We start from the raw sequence: 18058 nt of genomic DNA on the forward strand, positions 1-18058 counted from the left end.
CTTATATTGCTTAGTTAGAACCAAATGGAATAAGTATGATAATAAACAATAAATTTGGATCAGAAGCTATGGAATCCATATGTGTGGAAATAGGAAATAAAATGGAAAGTAGTCAATAGACTCCCTAACAGCGGCTATATTGTAGAACAGAGGATAATCAAAAGATAATGATTGTATGTAAAAAAAAAGACACTGTATTAATCATGATTTTAATCTTCATATGGATTGGGAAAATCAAATAGCCGCAAGACTGCATTTGAGACCAATTCTTAGAACAATACTATGTTGAAATCTAACCAGGGTTTGGGCTATTTTTGACCTAACAACATGAAATGAGGCAGCTTTACTAAATGATCCTGGAGTAAGATATTGTTCATGAAACCGTGACTGTAATTCTGTGTTGTAGGAATTCCATGATTTTATGATTCTGTGTGGCTGAATGTAGAACTCAGTTTGAGAGCAAGGAACTTGGTTCTGAAATAACTGTGGGGAAATGTTCTTGCCTATTGTGCAACATGTAACAGGGGAGCATTTATACATACATCATGAAGCAGAGTCACCATGACATTATGGAGGGAAAATTACGCTTGAAAGATTTATCAGAATTATTTGAGGAGGTGACAAGCAGAAAGACAAAGAAAAACCTGTAAGTGTAATATATTTGGATTTTGAAAGGTATTCTATAAGGTACCCTATCAGGCTGCTTAAAAAGATGAGACCCCTGGTCTTTGGGATGGTATGTTAGCAGGATAGAGGATTGGTGAACAAATACAAGGTAGAGAATTAGGAAAAGTGGGGCATGTTCAGGGTGATAATCTGTAACTAGTAAAGTTCCACAGTGAACAGTAGTGAGGTCACTATTATATATTTTATATATTAATAACTTCAATAGGGAAGCAAATGACTATTACTAAGTTTGTAGATGTACAAAAAGATGGGTGAGGATCTCTGTGATGAGGATGACAGAAAGGTCCCATAGAGAGGTAAAGACAGGTTAAATGAATGGGCTGTAACCAGACAGATAGAAGATAATGTGGGAAAATGTAAGGTTTTTCACAATGACAACAAGAATTAATGAGCTGCATATTAATTCAATGGATAAAGTTTGCGGAATAATGCAGTCCAGAAACTTTGGAAGTCCTCGTACACAAATTACAAAAAACTAGCATGCATGTTCAGCAGACAATAGGGAAGACAAATTGAAAGTTTGCCTTTATTTCAAACAGAACAATGTTCAGGGCCCTTTTCCTAAAACTGTACAAGACACAAGTGATACAATATGTAAAATACCATAGCCCTAAATTGCCTTGTAACTGAAAGAGCTGCACTCATAAGTTAAGCTGACCTTTCAGGCCTAGTAATCTCTTCAGCCTTGAAAATGCTCGACCATGTCCTGAAGCAAACCAGGTACTACAGCCACATCACCTTTCCTCATACCTGCCTATGGAACCAGATCAACCCCAATGGACTACAGTCCACATTCAAGCCTTTCCAATTTAGCCCCAGCCGTGACAATATTGCATTTCTGATGAAGGGCCTAGGTCCGAAACATCAGCTTTCTTGCTCCTAAGATGCTGCTTAGCCTGCTGTATTCATCCAGCTCCACACCTTGTTATCTCAAAAGTTAAGTACTGCTTCTACCTCTGAAAAGTTGAATGGTATTCCTTTATACAACATTGACGTTGGGATGGGGGAGGACGCTCTTGCAGCTGAATGTATGTTATTTTCCAGTATTTAGGCAAAGGGGCTATCTGGGTCAAGGTGGTCAAAAATAAAGTGCTGGATGTCAAATCAGCATTAGGTACTAATACCATGATCTGTTCACTTCACTTGGTTCCAGATCATGTACTGAAATGCCTCATCATTGTTTTTTAAAATATAGCAGTCAGTTTGGATCACATGAGAAGTCATCAAGTTATTCCCTGACCCTCTTTCTCACATCAAAGCTCATGTTAAGCCATTCTTCCTCTATACCAAAATTACTAATATTTCAAAGACGTGGTTCCTGCTCTAATGGCCAAGATCTTAATAAAGACAAAGACAGAATTATATCGGTGAAATAGCGATATCAAGCAAAGAAATGAAGGTGCAAGAGACAGCTGGAAGGACATAGCAGGCCAGGCAGCATCAGAGGAACAGGAAAGTTGATGTTTCGAGCTGGGACCTTTCTTCAGAAAACAACCCAAAATGTCAACTTGCCTGGTCCTGCTGCTTGGCCTGCTGTGTTGCTCAAGCTTCACGTTGTGTTGCCTCCGACTCTAGCATCTGTCGTTCTTGCTATCAATAAAGGTACAAGGCTACTTTTATTGGGATATTATGATATAAATGGATATTAATGAAACTCCATTTGTGGAAAATGAAATTAAGCATAAAATCCCACTTTAGGTGTGTCAGTGGAAATTTTCATTTCGAATATGAGATTAAAGCAATAGGGACAGCGTACACAAAATAGCAACCACGTTAGTTATTGTTTTACTTTTGGGTACATCACAGGGGATTTCCTTGAGCTGTTCTAACTTAACCTTCCAGATGGTAGAATTCAAACTTATGAGTGGAAACAGGTTTTGAGCAGCATTCTCATGTCGTTGTGTGGATAGAACTATTCTGTGAAAGTTTCCAGCTGCTATATTTTCACCAGGCAAATTAAAGAAGCAGAAAGTGGGTCTAGAGGAGGCGTAAATGGAAACAGCAAAATGATTATCAGCACCTGTAAAATGGGAGCAGTCTTTTGACCTGAAATGCTTAACCTCTGCATTGTGTTCAGAAGCTTTAAAAAAGTCTAGCTGAATGATAAGTTCCTGTCCCTTCAGCTTCCATTGAACTTCATTGGATCATGATGGAGGTTAGGAACAGGGAGGTCAGAATGCAAATGAAGTGGAAAATTAGACTAGAATTTGACCAGAATCTCAGGGTCACATTTTTTAAAAACTGAATAGAGGTGCTCAGAAAAGCAGCTGTTGAATCGATATTTTGTCTCCCATGTTGAGGAAACCAGTTTGTAAGCAGCAAATGCAGAATATTAAATTGAAAGAAGTGCAAATAACTTGCTGTTTCACATGGAAAGAGTATGTGGGACCCAGAGAAATAGGCAGGGAGGAGGTAAAAAGGCAAATGAGCATCTTTTGCACTCATATGGAGAGGTGCTATGGGAAGAGGAATAAGTGCTAGGATGAAGGAAGAGTGGGTTAGGATATAGCAGAAGAAGTAGTTCCTTCAGAATGCTAAAAGGAAAGAGGAAGATTTAGTGGGTGGTGTCGCCATGCAAATTTGAGGGTGATGCAAATGGCATGTTGAATGTGGAGACTAGATGTGTGAAAAGCAAAGAAAGAAGGAATCTATAGCAGCTCACCCAAGATAGGTAAAGAGCCAAGACCAGATATGCCAAAAATAAGATAAACACAAGTGGAAAATTAGATTAGAATTTGACCAGAACCTTGGGGTCACATTTTTAATAGAAGTGCTCAGAAAAGCATTTGCACAACAGGAGCCTCGGTCAGAGGTTGGGAATTCTGTAGCATGTAGGTCACCTCCTGACTCCCCAGTGCTTGCCAACCATCTACAAAGTTCCATCTACATAAGACAAGAGTGTAATGGAATATTCCTTACTGGGCTAGGTGAGTGCAAAACTAACAAGACACAAGAAGCTTGACATCATTGGGGACAAAGCAGTCGGGTTGATTGGCACCAGGTCCACAAGTATTCACTCCTTCCACCAAACAAAGCTGAAGTGCAGCATTGTGCTCCATCTACAGGAAGGGCTGCAGAACTTTCCAAACCCACAACCACTATCATCAGATGACATTGTCTGGCTGGATGTCTCCAGAAGCAGGGCTGTTGCTATCAACAAGATTGCGGTTTGGCTGCCAGAATCACTAACCTTCTCTAAATGTTCAGCCATTAGTCAAAATGTAAACTCATGAAAGCTAATGATAATATTTATTGCTTGATTTGTTGATTGTCACATGTACCAAAATACAACAAAAACATTTGTTTACAAGCGGCACAGGTAGATCACAGCAAGAAAAGGATGTACAGATCAAAAAGGCTTAGAGGCATACAGGTTACTTTATTTGAGGCTCGAGTCCATTCAATAGTCTGATAATGGCTGGAAAAAGCTGCTCCTGAACTTGCTTGTATGTGTGTTCAGGCTTCTCTATCTTTTGCCTGATGAGAGAAGTTGTAGGAGGTCATTACCAGGGCGCAGTGTGTCATTGATGATGTTCACAACCATTTACATGGCTCGCAGCCAAGGAAAGCAGCCCATGGATGGAAGACTGGCTTCCGTGATGTTCTGGGCTGTGCACACCACCTTCTGTAATTTCTTATGGTTCTGGGCAGAGCAGTTGCCATATGAGGTTGTTATACACCTGGGCAGTATGCTGTCAATGGTGCATCTGTAGAAGTTGCTGAGGGACCTTACGGACATGCCAAATTTCCTGAGCTGCCTGAGGAATAAGAGGCATTGCCGTGTCTTCTTGACTGTTGCATTTACATGAAAAGTCTAGAACTGGTTATCAGTTATTGTCATTCCGAGGAAGTTGATGCTATTCACTGTCTCAAGCTCAGTGTCATTGATGTAGATGGTGGTGTGTTCTCCTCTTCTTTCTAAAGTCAATGGTCAATTATTTAGTTTTGTTGATGTTGAGAAACAGATTGTTTTCGTTGCAGGACATCACCAAGCCCTCTATCTCCCTTCTGTAGTTTGACTTATCATTGTTAGATATTTGTCCCGCTGTGGTGGTGTCGCCAGCGACCTTGCAGATGGCATTCATTCGTTATTTGGCAACACAGATCATGGGTGTACGGGGAGTGCATTAGGGCGTTGAGGAAGCATCCATGGGTGGGGCTTCAGTTTGAGTGTTTTTGTGGAGGAGGTGCAGTTACCTAGCCTCACTGCTTGCGACCTACGGATCAGCAAGCTGACAACCCAGTTGTAGAGGGCAGAGCTGAGACCCAGGTCATGTCGTTTTGAGATCAGCCTGGAAGGGATTATGGTGTTGATGGTGGAGCTGTAGTCAACAAACAGGAGCCTGATATCGGTGTGTTTGTTGTCCAGATGCTCTAGGGCTGAGTGCAGGGCTAAGGATATGGCATTCTCTGTGAATCTGTTATGTAGACAAACTGTAGGGGAGCGCAGAAGTCTGGGAGACTGGAGTTGATATGGGCCATGACCAGCCTCGTGAAGTATTTCATGATTATTGAGATCAGAGCCACTGGTTGTTAGTCATTAAGGCACACTGCATGTATTTTCTTGGGTACAGGGATGATAGCGGTCTTCTTGAAGCAGTTGGGGACTTTGGCTCATAGGAGTGAGAGGTTGAAGATGTCCTCTGCCAGTTGGTCCACACAGGATCTGAATGCCCAGCTAGGGACACCATCTGGGCCCATTACTTTCTTTGGGTTGATTCCCAGGAAGACTGATCTGATTTCTGAAGCATTGACAGAAGGAATAAGTGTGTCTGGGGCTGTCAGGGCAGGTGTCATCACTCCAGTGGCATTCTGCTCAAACTGAGCATAGAAGGTATTAAGTGTGTCAGGGAGGGATGTATCTTTCTCTGCTATTTTACACTGTTTCATTTTTTAGCTTGTAATGTTGTTTAGGTCTTGCCATAGATGGCGGGAGTCTGTTTGGTAGGTCTGGGCTCCAACTTGGTTCAGTACTGCCTCTTGGCCTCCCTGATGGCTTTGTGGGTGTGATATCTGGATATTCTGTACAGGTCTGGGTCAACCAACTTGAATGGTCTTCAGTAGGGAGTGGATTTCCTGGTTCATTCAAGGTTGACAGATGGGGAGCATGGATTGACTTCTTTGGTATACAGTCATCCACGCATTTGGTTATGAAGTCTGTGACAGAGGTTTACACATCTAGGTTTTCTGCTGAACTTGAAAATGGTCCGATCCACTAATTCCAAGCAGTCCCAGAGATGGTCTTCTACGACCTCAGACTGGCATTGTACTTCTTTGCATGAAAGATGCTCCCATTTCAGCTTCTGCTTGTAAGCTGGGAGGAGAAACACAGTGCTGTGGACGACTCTGTGATTTTGGACACAAAAACAAATAATCTTTGGAAATAAACACAGAAAATTTTGAAGAAACTCAGCGGGTTTGGCACTATCTGTGGAAGGAGAAACAGAGCTAACATTTAGCAATTAAATCAAAATGTTAAGTTAATTTATTTCCTAACGGAAAATGCCAGACCCACAAAGTTTCTCTGGTACATTGCGCTATTATTTCAGATTTCCAAGATCCTCATCAATTCACTTCTAATCTTTGGAAATGACTTAATTATAAGCAAAATTAGTGATTAACTAACATTTCATGAATATTGTATAGATACATTAAACTCTGTAACAATGCAAAAAACTCATTGAATGCAAGTTATGTTCTCCAAATGAAACTGCTTAATCCCATCATTTACACAGTCTGTGAAAAACATTGATTACAGTCCCATGGTACAGGATGGAAACAGATCCTTTAGTCCAATTTGTCCATGCTAACTAGACATCCCAATCTAACCTAGCCCCATTTGCCATGATTTGGTCTATACCTTCTGAACCCTTCCTATTCATATATCCATTCAGATGTCTTTTAAATGTTGTAATTGTACCAGCCTCCATCACTTCCTCTGGCAGTTCATTCCAGATACACATCTGCACTAAAAAGCTACTCCTCAGGTCCTTTTCCACTTGCACCTTAAACTTATGCTCTCTAGTTTTGGACTCCTCCACTTTAGGAAGAAGACCTTGGCTATTCACCCTGTCAATGACCTTCATGGTTTTGTTAACCTCTATCAGGTCACTTCCCAGCCTCCGACACTCCAGGGAGAAAAGCCCCAGCCAATCCTGCCTCTCCCGTCAACTTAAAACATTCCGTCCCGGCGACAACCTTGTAAGTCTTTTCTGCATCCTTTCAAGTTTAACAGCATCTTTCCTCCAGTGGAGGTACCAGAATTAGCCTCACCAATATCTGCACAGCTGCAATATGAAGCCCCAACTCAATGCACTGACTAATGAAGGCAAGCGCAACAAATGCCTTCTTCACCACTGTATCTACCTATGACTCTCTTTCAAGGAACTATGCACCTGCACACTTAGTCTCTTTGTTCAAACAATCCCCAGGACCTTACGTTTAACTGCATAAGTCCTACCCTGGTGTACCTTACCAAAATGCAAAACCTCACATTTATTTAAATTAAACTCCATCTGCCACACCTCGGTATATTGGTCCATCTGATCAAGGCCTATTATACTCTGAGACTCTCTTCTTCATTGTCTACTACACCACCTACTTTGGTGTCATCTGCAAGCTTTCTGACCATGCCTCCTCTATTCACTTACAAATCATTTATATAAATGATGAAAAGCAGTGGACCCAGCACTGATCATTGTGGCACACTGCTGGTCACAAGCCTCATGTCTGAGAAGCAATCCTTTACCACTACCCCACATTGCCTACCTTCAAGCCAATTTTGAATCCAATTGGCAAGATCCCACGGGACCCCATGCAATCTAACCTTACCAAACAGTCTACCATGTGAAACTTTGTCAAAAGCTTAACTGAAGTCCATATGGACAATGTCTACCGCTCTGCCTTCATTCATGGTCTTTGACACCTCTTCAAAAATTACTCAGCCAAGTTAGTGATGCATGGTTTTCCACACACAAAGCTACGTCGTCTATCCGTAATCAGGCCTTGCCTTTCCACATGCATGCAAATTCTGTCCCTCAGAATCCCCTCCAACAATTTACCTATCACTGGCAAGTAATACTGGTCTATAGCTCCCTGGCTTTTTCTTATAGCCTTTCTTAAGTAATGACGCCACATTAACCTACCTCCAATCTTCAGCACCTTATCCATGGCTGTTGATGGTATAAATATCTCAGAAAGGGTTCCAGCAATCTTGTTCCTAGTTTCACACAAAGTTAAGAGAAACATCTGATCCAGTCCTGGGGATTTGTCTATCTTTATGCATTTTAAGACCTCCAGCACCTCCTCTTCTTTAATATGAATTATGTTAAAGAAATCATTCTTTTTCTCCCCACACTCACCTTCCATGTCGTTTTCCACAGTAAATACTGATACAAAATACTTGTTTATTAGCTCAGCTATATCCTATGGTTCCACATGGAGATAGCCATGTTGATCTTTAAAGGGCCACATTCACTCTCTAGTTACTCTTTTGTTCTTAATGTACTTATGGAATCTGTTTGGATTCTCCTTAAGTCTATTTGCCAAAGCTATCTCGAGTTCCCTTTTTGCCATCCTGATTTCCCTCTGAAGTATACTCTTACTGCCTTTACACTCCTCCAGGGTTTCACTTAATCCCAGCTGTTGTTACCTGAAATATACCTCCTTCTTTTCTTGACCAGAGCCTCAATTCCTCTTTCAGCATTCCCTACACTTATCAGTCTTGCCCTTTACACTAACAGGAACATACTGTCTCTGAGCTCTCATTATCTCATTTTTAAAGACTAACTGTCCCTTTACCTGCAAATAGCATTCCCCAATCAACTTTTGAAAGATTCTGTCTAATACAGTCAAAATTTGCCTTACACCAATTTGGAACATTAACTTTTTGAGCAGTTCTATCCTTTTCCATAACTATTTTAAGACGAGTAGAATTATGATCATTTACCCCAAAATGTTCCCCACTGACTCCTCGGTCACTTATCTGCCTTATTTGCCAAGAAAAGGTCAAGTATTGCTCATTCTCTCGCAGGTGCATCCACATACAACTGTAGAACAACAGAACAATACATCACAAAAACAGGTTCTTGGCCCTCCAAGCCTGTACCGACACATTTTGTCCTTCCATGCTAAAACAGTTGTTTTACAGAATCCATATCTGTCTATTCCCTTCAAATTCATGTGTTCATTCAGGTGTTTCCTGAATGCTGCCTTTGTGTCTACTTCCACTACCTCCTCTGTAAGCACGTTCCAGGCACTCACCATCTCTTATATGAAAAACATGCCTTGCATATCTCTTTTAAACGTCCCCTCTGCACCTTGAACTAGTGTCCCCTAGTAATTGAACCCTCCACCTTGAGAAAAAGCCTCATTCTTTGCACTCTATCCATGCCATTCACATTCTTATAAATTTCAATCAGATCTCTCTCCACCCAACGTCTGGCTTTCCAGTGAAGAAGAAACACAATCTATCCAACCTTACTTCATAGCTAAAATCCCCCAGATCAGGCAACATTTTGATAAACCTTCGCTGTACCCTCTCCAAAGCAACCTCATCCTTCTAGTAGTATGGTGACCAGAACTGTACACAATATTGAATAGGAAAGTTTTCTTGTAGACACTTAATAAATTGTTTTGATAGTAATTTTCTAACCTCTTGCAAAATAATTCATTATATCAAAATGGCATTCAACTACCTTGTTATTTTCTTCCCATATGTAACTTATGAATTTGGATTATAGAGGTAGATTCCTAATCTTCAAATGTAATAGCCATTTTGCCATATCAGTATTTTTGTCTTTGATTTGCAATTTTCTGGTCGAGCTATCAGGATTACTGAAAATGAAGATAGTACAGTTTGTGCAGTAAGGTAGAGTTGAAGTTTAAAATAAGTCAGTATTAAACTGAGCTTGAAGGGCCTAATGGCTTATCACAGATCCTCTTTTGTATATTAATTTGTTATATCATGGCCTCCTCAGTAACATAACTCATTTGTTGCTCATTAATCTGCCAAATAGCTCCTGATTTGATATTGACAGTGAATTAACTTACTCTTTAGTAGAATGTACAAACATAACTGTTTTAATTCATCACATGTAAAATATCTATTATTGATCTGTTTCAGTGACATCTAAGTCAGCTTAAGAATCATAGCTTCTAGACGACACACAAGGCTTTATTTTACAGTGGTTTAAGATTGTGATTTTTATAATTTTGGTGCAATGAGCATTATTCCCAAAAAAGTTAGCATTTTTATTAGTGTATTATTTTAGATGTAATACAGTGTTTAAAAAATTGCAAAAGGTAAATATACAATCGCAAAAACCCACAAAACCCTAGCCACACAGTTGCTTCGATTCAGACACCCGCTTATGCCATCCACATACTCGATTTCAAAGAACTGGTGAGTTCATGAAAGGGGAACTGAAAATAAATGTGTAGGTATTAGATTGCTTAAGTGCACCCATTTCTACATGAATCCTAATTCACCTGCATCTTCACTGTATGCACTCTAATTTTATTGTCATTTTGAACTCGCTACATCTTTTGGACATGGTGCTGCACAGCATCAAGGCTTTATAGTTACAGTACAGTAAACCATTGTACAATGATATAATTCTTCCCGGGATGTAGTTCTGTAGTGAGGGTGGTATTAAAAAATGTTGTCATTGTCAGTGCATATTTGGAATCAAATCCATAAAGAATGCCAGAAAGCGTGCTAGAAACAGGAACAATCACAATATTTAAGAAAGATTTAAATAAAGTACTATAGCATGCAAGGTTATGAACCAAATGCTGGAAATTAGAATAGAGTAGTTGGTTGCTTGATGACTGGTATAGATGTAATGAGCTAAAGGGACCTTTTACTTGCTGTAAAACTCCATGATTTTGTAATTGCTCAGAACTATAAACATCTGTAAATCTTATGAAGTTTATAACGTTGTTATATATTTGAATAATCTTCAATTCAAATTAACTGTAAAAGGTAATATAGTCTGCCTGAAGTCTGCTTGGCTGTAAGCCTTGGTTCTTTGATTTTTGGAGAATGAAGTTGGCCCATCTTGTTTGACTAGCAAGAAGGCACAAGATATTTACACTTGAACCTGTGTCCCATATAATTGACCCCTCCATCCTGAGAAAAAGCCTCATTTTTCCACTCTATCCATGCTATTCACAATCTTATAAACTTCAATCTCTCAACCCCCTGCTTTCCAGTGAAGAAGAAATGCAATCTATCCAACCTTATTTCATTGCTAAAAACCCCCAGACCTGGCAACATTTTGGTTAACCTTTTCAGTACCCTCTTCAAAGCATCATCATCCTTCTGGTGGTGTGGTCACCAAAACTGTATGCAATACAGAGATGATGACAATACGTTGTGTGCCGTTAGCAGTCTGGTAAGTCTGATAGTCTCCTATATCCCAGGAGTGTTGAAATCTCACTTTCTAAACAATTATCTTTTAAGTTGTCCATTTAATTGCAAGACAAAAATAGAGCTGGGATTTCAAGGATATATGATTTGTATTTCTACCTGGATACAAGGTCCATATGATTCACTTTGCCATAAAAATGGTTCTTAAACATGTTAGGATATAATATATCCCTGAAAGCCTGCAGACTATGTTTGCCTGACAGGGTACAGGAGAAAGCGAGTCAGCAGTGAGAGACCAAAAGTCTCTATGGTTCAATGTGCAGGAATGTGGGTAGTCCCTCACGTTCAAATGGAAAGACCAATTCGTGAGGATTTATAGGCTGACTTTAGATAGCTTATGGTAGATGAAAAATCTCCTGGAAAATTCCTCACTGTGAAAGGCAATCTGGATATTAAAAGTCTCCAGACTGAGAAAGGAAAAGAGTGGAATCAAATGACAGGATGAAAAATCAGGCAGACCTGATTGCTTCAATTTATCCATGATTAAACAGCTAAATATGAACTGAATTATCTAAAAGGATTTGAATGAAGTTCCCTTTTTAAATCATAATCACCATCATAAAAAGGATGTTTTCTGTTGCAAAGTCAGAGAGTCAGTTTGAAAAAATGGATTGGAGAATATTTAACCAATTTGCTTTAAATTTCTGACAATTTTTATTGATCAAATCAGATTGTTTATGTGCTAGACATTTGGCACTCATATTACAGTTTTGTAAACAAAGTGCCATCTGTACCATTTGTGTACACTTCCAGAACAGTCTCCTATGGACATCATCTTGGGGAGGACCATCTGTAGAAAGTATACAGGGGGACTGATTTTCATGTTAGTTACTGTGTAATGCTGATTTGGTGCCAGTGTTATAATTATTGATCTTACCATACCAGAAAATGCTCTCTCTTCAACAAGTACAACGGATGTTATGTTTAGCAGTAGCAGGAAGATAACCCCACAATGGCAATTTTAAGGGACCGTCAACAAATTGCTGGAAGGTCATGGATTTATTTCAAAATTGGTAATGTTAACAGGAAATATGGTGCTGTTAGTGAAGAAGTGGTTAGTTATGGCTTCAAATGTTTTCATAGGCCATCTACTTCCAGTTATATTTAATTTTTGTCTTTACACACTGGTTCTAGATTTCCCTAACAAAGCATCTCTAAATTTAATGTGAGAAACCCTCTCGAAGCTTGACATGTTTTGATAAGATTACCTTAAACTCTTCATCCCACACTCAGTCCAAAGAAATTTCTTAGAACTGATTCCAATATGCCACCTTGAGCTGTAGAATGAAGAAGTAAATAAGAGAAGATGCTTGCGAAAGTGTGTGGGTGTGGTTGGGTGTCAGTTGGGGTGGTTGTCACTAAACGTCTTATACACTAAAGGTTTTCACAGTACATTTTTCTTACCTCCTAAGTTAGTAACTGCATATGCTTTACAAATGTTCACCAAACTCTCTCATGAAAGCAAAATATTGCAAATGCTACAAACTTAAAAAAAAGTCAGAAAGTGAAGGAAAATTTCAGCAGATCTGAAAAAAAGTGAATGTTTTAAATACTACATGACACACCTTCGAAAAAAAATCATATTCAATTAAAAATGTTAACTTTGTTCTTCTCTCCCCAGATGCTGCCAGAGCTTTTTCAGAACTTTTTTTGTTCACAAAACTCTATCACCCTTTGCAAACAGGTCAAGAATAGGTCACACCACCAGTGACTATGAAAGTGACTGTTGCTGTGAATTTTTCCATGTTGATGAAATTCCATATTGGAGGATGCAACGTCTTTGATCATTCCTAATTAGAGTCAGATGGATATACCGCACGGGAACAGATTCTTCAGTGCAACTCATCCATGATGACCAGATAACCTAAATTAATATAGTCCCATTTGCCAGCAATTGGCCCATATCCCTCCATATCCTTCCTATTCATGCCTTTTAAATACCATAATTGTGCCAGCCCTCACTATTTACTTTGCAATTCATTCCATACACACACCATCCTCTGTGTGAAAAAGCTGCCATTAGGTCCCTTTTAAATTTTTCCCTTCTCAACTTAAATCTTTGCTGTCCAGCAAATCTAGTCCTCTACCTGGGGAAAAGACCTTAACTATTCACCTTACGTATGTCCTTCATTACTTTGTAAACTTCTATAATGTCATCCTCAGCCTCCGACACTCCAGGGAAAATATCCCTATGCAATTCAGCCTCTTGCTATAGCTCAACCTTGGCTCAATCCTCCAACCCTAGCAACATCATTGTAAATCTTTTTCAAGCTTCACAACATTTTTCATCTCTCACTATATTAGAGATGTGAAAGACATTCTTTCAGGCAAGAGGGAGAATGTCGCATTCTCTCTGACTAGACAGGAGCTAGGAAAGCATGCTCATAACCTATCCATGAGGCAGGGTACCATCATCTGTATACATGTGCTGAGCTATAACCGCCATGCACCATGACAAGTCATTAGTTATGCAGTTGGAACGTGGCTGTGCTCAGCGCATCATATTGGTGAATATCCAGCCACAGTACTTTCATGACCCATGAGAATACTTTTCCCTCAGTATTCCTTCAGCTTCCAATTCAAACCAGATGATAACTATGCACAAAAAGACTATCTGCTTAAAACCTGGCTCATGACCCTTCTACATAAAATAACCGTACATGACAACATGTTTACATTGAGGGTAATGTTGTCATGCTAATGAAAACATGGCAAACCAATATAATGCCTGAAGTATTGGCTCTCCTGGCCACAATGCTGCTTCACTGTGAGACTTGGAAAGCATTGGTCATTCCAGCCAGCATGGCAACAATGTGAGTCTATGTGATGACAAGCTACATTTGTGAGTTGAAATTTCACAACTTCAGCGTGTGCATCAGCCACAACATGGTGTTGTATGGCTTCTGTATGTTCTGCAACAGAAGCTGAGGGATTGACCATTAGCTGATTAGAGCTATAAATGCCCTTATGGAGTTGGCCATCTCCCACATTATAATAAATGGGCATCAAGCTCTATGCATACGGGCATATGTTAATAGCAAATGGTGAGCCCTGTGCCTGGTAACCAGCCTTATTTAACTTCTGGTTCTTATTTAATTTAACCCTCTTAGTTTTTTTGTAAACAATTGCTTCCTGAATAAAACAAACTGTTTATGGAAAAATAGCTTTATGTATCAGTTATCAGAGTATGCATGAGTTATGAGCCGTGCACCCAGATTGTTGCAAGACATTTGTCTCATTTTTTTTCCATCTAAGTCAGCTCTTTTGGTTTGAATTAAGTGCTGGAAATGAGGGATTATATATCTTATCTTGATGAATCTATAACCTTTCTTAAATCCTCTACATGTTCATCAGACATTAAAGATCTTTGCTACACATTTTGCAATCTCTGCATTAAGAACGCCTTCAAGAATGTGAAAACTGTGAGTCAGTGAAACACTTTCTGATGGTTGTCATTTTCCAGCTTCACTCTGTGCTATAAACCTTGATAATTTGCATATGTCAAGTACCAAATTTCTCCATCAAAAAGGTAGAGATAACTGTTGATTTCCAACGCCTAACAGTCATTGTTAACCTGAGTCGTTTTGCAATATTTTACATATTTTCATTACAAAATATTTATGGGTGAAATGGAAACCAGCAGTCATGGCTATTTTTGTAGGAATTCTTGCAATCAAAAACCAGTAAGAAGTGAAACAAGCATATCCAAATTAAAATTGCCCCAAAACAGTCTTGTTCTGATACACCATAATTTTTTGCATAAAGACCAAAGTATAATGTGCAATCTGAATTTCATCAATCAAAAAGCCGAATATGCCACATCATTAGAAAATAGACCATAGAAATATTTGCAATACATTGGCCAAAGCAAACATTTATCAACAAAAATAGTGAGAGTACATCATATTAAAAGCTAAGTTTCCATTTAATTTTGCTGAGCAGCCACATTTTATTTATGAGTAAAAAAGTGTGATATTCAAGTAGACCAAATGAATCAACATCCTTTATCAGTTGTCAAATGCAATATGTCATTTCACAAACCTAGTTTACAGATGTAAAAGCTAATGAAATACATGGAACAAATGCTCATTTATGGTTTAGAAACAGAAGAAAAGTTAAATAAATACGAATGAAACACAACATTTCTATTAATACCCATTACCATTCACAATCTGCCTGGAAACAATGTTAGAAATATAGAAACTAAGAGAGGGGTAGGCCATTTGGCCCATCCAGTCTACTCCACAATTCAACATGACCACGGCTAATATTTTATTTCATTGTCATACATCAGCACCCTCCCTACATTCCTTGACACCTTTAGTCTCTTATGGATGCTGTCTACTTCTTTGGTAAAAATGTTCAATGACTTTGCCCTCCCAATTTTCTGTGATAGAGAATTACACATGTTCAACCTCTTCTGAATGATGAAATTTCTCCTCAACTAGACTAGCCATGTCCTGAGTCTATGACTTCTAATTCTGGGCATGCTAGTTAGGGGAAATATTCGGCCTGACCAACACTGTCAGAAATTTGGAAGTTTCAATGAGATTCCCTGTCATTTTTCTAACCTCCAGTGAATAAAGTCACAGTCAGCCAATTTCTCCTCATATGACAAGCTTCCCATCCCAGGAATAAGTTGGTGAACTTTGCAAAACTCCCCCTAGGTAAGAATATCTTTTCTTAGTAAGGAGATTAAAACTACACATAATTTTCCATGTATTATCTCACTGAAACCCTGAGTAGCAACCACAATTCTTCCTTGCTCTCATACTAAGACCTACTTACAATTAAAGCCATTATATCATTTGGCTTCAAACTGCTTGCTGCATCTACACGTTTGCCTTCAGTGACTAAGGTGCATGGACACCAAGGTCCCTTAATAGTTAAACATTTTCCATTCTATCACTACTTATACACTCTGCTGGCTTTCTGTTCTTCTTACTACGGTGGACAACATCAGAATTACTCACATTATACTGCATTTTCCTTAATTTACCCACTTCTTCAACTAATCCAGATCCTTTTGAAGTTTTGTTACATCTTCTTCACCACTCATAATTCCATCTAGTTGTATGTTGTCAGCAAATTTGAAAATATGACACTTGATATCTCGAAACCATTGATCTATGTTGGAGCTAGGACCCAAGCACTGACACTGCAGTAGCCCGCCCAGCGTGGTTTCCATTCTGAAAAATACACTTCTCACATTCTCAGAAAACCCCAGTTGGTTTGTTAAACATGATTTTCCATTTATAACCTCTTGGCGATTTTGTGTAACCCGAAGTGTCTTGGCCCGAAACGTCAGCTTTTGTGCTCCTAAGATGCTGCTTGGCCTGCTGTCTTCATCCAGCTTCGCACTTTGTTATCTAGTATTTTCTCAGTGTTCTGTTATCACATCCTTTATCATAGATTCCAACATTTTCCTTACTATTGATGATGCACTCACCAATCCGTTGTTCCTGGTTTTCTCCTTCACTCCTTTTATTTTAAATATTGACATTAATTTGTCCATCCTCCAATCTGCTGTTACTGTTTCAAAATCTACAGAATTTAGAAGGGCTTAAGCAACACATCCTCTAAGTGTGTGGCCATCTCCCTAGAATGTAGATTAGTTGTCCCTTGGAATTTATTAACTTTGGTCCTATTAACTTTTCCAGCATTTTTATTTTATTAATGGTAATATTCTTTAATCCATCCTCTCCAATAGGCCCTTATTTTTCTGGCATTTCTGGGAAGTTATTTGCACCTTCTGCGAAGCCAGTACTAAAATAATTGTTAAATTGTTCTGTCATTTCCATGTTCTACATTATCAGTTCCCCCATTTCAAACTGCAAGGCGCTGACAGTTGCCTGTGCAATTTTTTTTTTCACATATGCGTAAATGTTCTTTATTGTTTCCAAGTTTATTCTCATTCTATTTTTCACCTCTTATTCAACCTTTTAGTTCTCCTTTGCTTGATTCTAAACTGATCACTGTACTCAGATTTCTTGATTTTTCTAGCAAAATAATTGTGATTCCTGAGATAACAAAGTGTGGAGCTGGATGAACACAGCAGGCCAAGCAGCATCTTAGGACCTCTTTGGATCTAATACCAACATTAATTTCTTTTGTTAGCTATGCTGGGCTAATTTTCCTGAGATGTACTTTCACCTGAAATAAATTTATAACTGCTGCAACACAAAAGATTTTTCTTTCAATATTAGCCATTATCCTATCATCATCACTTTTAATGAAGTTTCCAAATCTATTAGAGTGACTGTAATACCTTCATAGATTTCTTCGTTTAGATTTTGGACCTAGTTTCAATTTGGATTGTTTCACTTTCTATCCCAAAGGAGAAGTATCTAGTTCTACTGTCACTGTTTTCTTAAAGAATCGCTCACAGTAAGGTTGTTTATTAACCCTTCTGAATGTACAATACCAAATCTAAATCAGTTCTGCAAAGTGCAAATCTAAAAAATTGTATTACACAATCCAAGAATTCATTGGTACAATATTATTGCCAATATGGTTTGTACCACCTGAATGCAGATGAAAGTCATCCTTGGCTACTATATCACCACCTCTAACACTTTTTCAATATTATCCCTACCCTCACTACTACTGTTGGAGATCTCTCGGCAATTTCCACCCATGTTCCCTCCTCCAGTTGCTTCTTAGTTCCACTGAGACACTAATTTCATCTTTCACTAACAATACCAACCCACCTTCCTTTTTTTACTTTTTGCCTTTCTTTCCCAAAGATTGGATGCTCTTAAATTTTCAAGTTCCCAACCTTTGTCACCTTGCAGTCATGTGTCTGTAATCATAACCATAGTGTACTAGCTTCTAAGTATTTGTGCTGTTAATTTGATCATCTTGTTGCAAAAATATTTACATACTCAGATATGATACCTATGGCATGTCTTTTTGACAATTTTACCATTTATACTCTGG

Source organism: Stegostoma tigrinum, chromosome 32 (assembly GCF_030684315.1).
Source record: "Stegostoma tigrinum isolate sSteTig4 chromosome 32, sSteTig4.hap1, whole genome shotgun sequence".
Lineage (NCBI taxonomy): Eukaryota > Metazoa > Chordata > Chondrichthyes > Orectolobiformes > Stegostomatidae > Stegostoma > Stegostoma tigrinum.